We start from the raw sequence: 6,000 nt of genomic DNA, 5'->3' as shown, positions 1-6,000 counted from the left end.
AGTCGGTGATGAAATTGTGACATAATAATATCAAAATGGAAACGCGATCTAGGGCTTTGTAAATCAATATGATTCAATGTTGTGATCTTTCTCACAAAAATATTAAAATCGTTAGAAAATTCTGTAAATATTATTGATATATAATATTAATTTCATCTTTACTCCTATCTTTTATTGTTTATTTTGATTTTGTTTTATTTTAGTTTCAACTTCAAAATATTATGTATATATTTTCGTAATATTAAAATATATGAAAATGCCAAAAAGATTTTAAGTTTTTATTATGTTCGTACATATTTTATCAAACCTTGTTTATTCAAAATCATGTGTTTTGTTGTCAAGGTCGTTCATGCAATGTTTGTTGGAAACCTGGGACTTAAACAAATCATTTACAAGTTGAGAGATTGAAAATAAAATTTCAGGTTATTCTGCAAACACTTCAAACCAAGAGCTTGTTTTGAAAAGGAAAATTCTTCTTTGACCCTTGAGAGAGTCTGTGAACGAATCTTATTCGTTCTAAGTTTTGTGCAGGTGTAGATGGGCAGGTAGATCAAAATCAAGTCTGCTTGGAGTTGCACATGCTGAAGCACTTAAAAAAAGACGAGAACGTGAAAGTTGGCGGTTGAACCTAAAGATGAACTGATTGTGTCTGAAGATAAGGAATGAAACCAGCCGGCTCAAGAAAGTCAACAAGAGAAAATTAGATGTCGAGCTTCCCGCATCTAATGTTTCTAAAATTTGCTGTTGCCGATCCTTCCCAGAAAATAAGATTAAAATTCAAGTCTATAAGACAGGAAAATAAAGAACTGTTCAAGATCCAATCTGGTTCAAGATCCTGAATCAAGACAAGTACTAAGTTTCAAGAAATAAAGTCGAAGCAAAGAACTTGACGAATGTTCCTCAACATACTCAATCCTAGAGGGAGATTGTAGGGCCAATATTCTATATTGTTTTTAGGATTGTATATGTCGTTTTAGTTGGCTTTTAGTCGGTGTAGTACGTACTCGGTACGTTTAGTTTGTACGTTTATTTTGTAAGTTTTGAAGAAATGGGGACCCTATAAAAGGTTACCTACCCATTTCTCCACAACACAACTCTTTCACAACTCAAGAGAAACAACTCTTGGAAATAAAAAGAATTTCTCTCTCTCTCTCTATCTTCTTCTTCTTTCTTTCAAGCAAATAAACCAAACAAACTAAGATCCGAGATCTGATTGTCGTTGGTGATTTCCGCTAACCAACAACACGGATTGATCCGAGTCAAGTCTTGAGATCCATTTAGAAGACCTACAATGATGATTTTATTAAAACAGAATAATTAGTCTTCACTATGGATATATTTTCACGGTTAAAGTTTCAAACAAAACTAGCAATTCAATAGCTCTCGAGAAGCAATATTTTGTTAAAAAAATCATCTCCATCTAGATGAAAAGAAACTTTAAATTTGATTATATTCTTGCCATTAAATTCTTTTTATTAGAAATAAATTGTGCATAGAGATTTATAGTTGTTTCGTAGGTTATGAAAAATTCTAGCATAAACAATTATATTCGTTGAGCAATACATAACTTATAATTGTATCAGAATAATAATTAATTAATATAAATCTCAATTTAACCCGAAGTTATATGAATTACAATATGGATTATTTTAAGAGATTTAAATATTTAATGGTTCAAGTTTCAAAGAATAAAGAATAATGGTATGTTAATTATATAATATTGACTTACCTTATGATGTGCGATCCAACTCCAAAAGCAAGTCGTGCTGATAACGTGTTGTGAAACTAGCTTAATAGCCAAACATTAAAAGAAAGACATGTAGAGAGGAAGATGAAGATTTCATTAATTATGTGTAGAATACAATAAGATACAATATAATATTATATAGGGATGAGAAAACTTGGAGAAGAAGTCAAATCTATTTTAGGTGTTGATAATAATAATAATTATTATTCATAACACTTATCAATTTGTTGTTTGAATTATTATTCCATCAAGCACGTCATCTATTTCGTAAGCAAAATGTTGGAGATCATTGAGCCACTGTTGAACAGCTTCATTGGTTATATGCTTCTGAGAAGCATCCTTAAGCAGAGACTGGATTTTGGTCAATGTTCTCTCTAAATTATTGATCTCTGAATGAATTCCCTGGGACCGAACATGTCTTTATGGCTTCAGAGGCAAGCTTCTCAAAAACAGATTTCAGGATTTCAGAAGCAATGATTTCAGCCATTGTTAGTTTAATCTGAGCTGATTGGTGATGAAGGAAACTATGTATAGCAAGGATATATGTTAATGGAATTATAAGTGTATGGAAGGAAAGACAGGGCTTCTGAGGCTGCTGTTTATAGTTCCTTCAGCCAAGGATTTGGTACCATCCATGAACTTGCCGACTATATGTTTTAATGATTTCTATTTTTTCACTATATTTTATAATAACTCTTTTTATTTAATAATAAATATAATAAATTGTATTCAAACATTACATTATTATAAATTTTTAAGGCATGATAAAAATACTATCTTATTTTAGATGTTAAATCATTTAAAATATAATGAAATTCCATAACTAGAATACACTGAAACAAATATATTACTTTTTAGATACCATATAGCTAAATATAGGATGCGACACACTAAAATAAGTATTACTTTCATAAATTTCAAAGATACATGAAACTGATTTAGTTTATTTACAAATGATTTTTAATAATTTAGTTATAGGTATTAATAAACTAGTTTTTCACCCGACGCGTTGCGCCGGGCAGGTTATAAAACTCGGAGGGTGATAAAACTCAAGTGACGTCGTAGGTCTCAAGCGTTGAGCTGGTAATTTTACGTGAATTTAGTCAGTTTTGGTGACGTGTGCTATTGCACCCGAATTAAAACTAAATATAAAACAAAAAAACATAAAGGTTGAGGAGGACCAATAGGGTGTCGTCAGTAGGTAAAACTTGAGAATTGGTAAAAGCCGACCGTTGTCGATCCTGGAACTAAAACAAAAAAAACACAAAAAATTGACCTTCGGCGTTACGTTCGTTGCCATGACTGAACTATAGAAACAAAAACAAATTCTGCGGGTCATTGGGCCACTTGACGGCACCAAACTTTGTATTTGTTATATAGTAATAAGAATAGAAATTGTAGCATTTTATTAAAGATCTAAGCATAGTAATGAAAAAGATGGGCGGCCAGCCTAGCCTCCTTATCCTGGAGCCACCGGATTTGAAGGATGTGTACAAAAAACTTTAACAAAACAAAAAACAAGTGGAAGCTGCATTATTAAAAAAGGACATATTGTTGCACATGGGCGCAATTTTTCATAGAAATTAAGCTTGAAAAATGAACCTTCAATTCTGGTTATGACCAGTTTTATATAAAGCTTATTTTAAGCTGAATGTTGAATAGGAGATGCTAAAAGCCTATAGAATGTATAGAAAATATGTGTAAGCACATTGCGCCTCGCATACGAAAGGCTTGCGCTTTTGTGCTTCACGCTTAAATAGACCAGGTCACCTTCTTGTTTTATAAAACCTAGCATACCAGTATTATCAGGATTCATAAGAAAATAGAAGTAACTAGTTTAGGATTTATTTTATTAACAATAATAATACAGCAATTGGCCTTCCGGCTTAATTGCTTGGGAGTGATGGTTAGGGGCGGACCTATGCTTTGCCGTAGAGGGTCGGCCGACCCTGTGAAAAAAAAAATAATTAGTGTCATATCTAAGATAAAATCCCGATAGACCTCTCTAAAATTTCAATACCAACCCCTATGAGATAATGAAAATGGAGGAAAAAAAGGATTACTGGGAAAAAAAAGGTTCCGGCAAGAGCAATCGGAGAATACGAAGTTGGGAACTAGTTATATGCTTTGAAAAAGAAAGAAGATAAAGTTTCTCTCTCTTACCACTATTATTTTTTTTATTAAACATTGGAAGAAGTACCTGACACATGTGGACTTCAGCATCTCCATTTTTTTTTAACTGCAAACTTCATTAAAAGAACAACACAGAATCTCTCCTAACGAGAAGCTAGCGGAAGCCGCGCAAACAACGAACAATACAAGTTACAAAAACAACCCTTTCCATCTATTTCAATCTATATCTAAACATTTAGATCTATGTTTAATCCACAGAAAACTTAACACCTTGATATCTCCAAGTATGTTGTTGATTTTGATGGGTCGTTTGTTCTCGAAAATTCGCTTGTTCCAAGCTCTCCATTGCTAACCGAAAAAGCCTTCATTGCTAGAATGAACAAAAAGGGTAAAATCGGGTCACCTTGTTGTAAGCCTCTAAAACATTTGAATTCAAAAGTAGGAGAACCGTTTATTAAAACAGAAGATCGAGCAGAAGACACAACTCCATTAATCCATCTTCTCCACACTGTTGGAAACCCCTTGTTTTCCATAATGCTATCCAAGAACGTCCAATTTAGATGATCGTACGCCTTTTCAAAATCAACCTTAAATAAAAACCCAGCTTTTCTCTTTTTCCTCCACCAGGTTATAATCTCATTTATGATGAGTGGACCGTCCAAAATCGATCTGTCACTTAAAAAAGCTGACTGAGAATTTGAAATCACAGATTTCAGGACACCCATTAAGCGATTTGCAAGAACTTTAGATATTGTCTTTGATATAGCTCCCATTTAGTTAACTGGCCTAAAGTCCTGCAAAGAAATCGGGTCTCGACATTTGGGAACCAAAATTATAAAAGAGGAGCAACATTTCTGATCAAGACAAGCTGAACCGTGGAAATAATTTAATAATTTAATCCATCTCCATTTAAAAATGATGTTATAAAACATACAAAAGTAAATTATGTATATTTTCTTTGTTGGTTTGTTTAATTTAGAATATGTCGAGATTTTACTTTCATTTGGTTTTTATATTATATCTTTTAATGTATGATGTTTTGCTTATTAAATAGTTATAATTTTTTCTTTGTTTCATTTTAATTATTTTTATAAACGCATTACATTTCATCCATATATAAGGTAGCGTTTGTTTTGCAACAATGATAAGGGGAATGGAATGATTTATTGTGTGGGAATGAAAAAAGTAATGTTTGGTTGCTCAATGGATTGGAATCATCCATAACACATGGAATCACATTCCATCAAAACCATTCCTTCCTACCCTTTTTTTTTCATTTCATTCCTCCTTCACCCTACTTTCTCAACAACATCACCACTTAACAACAACAACCACTACTACCATCGCCACCACCACCACCTTACCACTAGTGCTACCGCCGCCACCATCGCAGCCGCCACCACCTTACAACCAGCGTTACCACCGCTGCCGCCACCATCGTTGCAGTAACCACCGCAACCATTGTCATTGCATCCGTTTGGTCATCACCGCCACCATCACCTGACCGGCGCCACCGTTTCCGCCAGCCTACTATCGCCATCACTACCAATGCTTGACCACCCCACCAACCCCCACCACCACCACAACCATCGCCCCTGCCGCCTGACCGCCACCACCACCGTCGCCACCGCCACCATCACCACCGTCGCCAATATATTTTTTTGGATACCAAACAACATGAGTAATAATTCATTTCATTCCTGTAGGTTAAACTAACAAGACAAAGGAATGGTAATGATCTATTTCATTCCCATTTTCATTCCATTCCTTCTCTCTTTTCATTCCCTCTTCATTCTATTACCTCCAACCAAACATACCCTAAATGTATACTTTTATAGCGGAGGGTTCATGTACAAAATAATTGTAACATAGAAACATAGGAAACAATATCAATCTATCGAAAAATAAGAACATAAGAAACAATACCAACTATAATACCAATCTACACAAGCAATGTTTTATAATAACAAAAAAATAAAATAAACTAAAAATAAAAATAAAAAAAACCTAATAATAACAATAAAAGAATCAAAATCAGCAACAAAATAATAACAACAAATACTTATAACAACCTAAGAAAACAATCTAATAATAACAACAAAATGTAAATCAACAAATAC

The sequence above is a fragment of the Bidens hawaiensis genome, unplaced genomic scaffold (genome assembly GCF_021521415.1).
Source record: "Bidens hawaiensis isolate Kalapana, Puna unplaced genomic scaffold, B.hawaiensis_p1.1 tig00023035_1, whole genome shotgun sequence".
Taxonomy (NCBI): Eukaryota; Viridiplantae; Streptophyta; class Magnoliopsida; order Asterales; family Asteraceae; genus Bidens; species Bidens hawaiensis.
Note: the sequence above shows the minus strand (reverse complement) of the source record.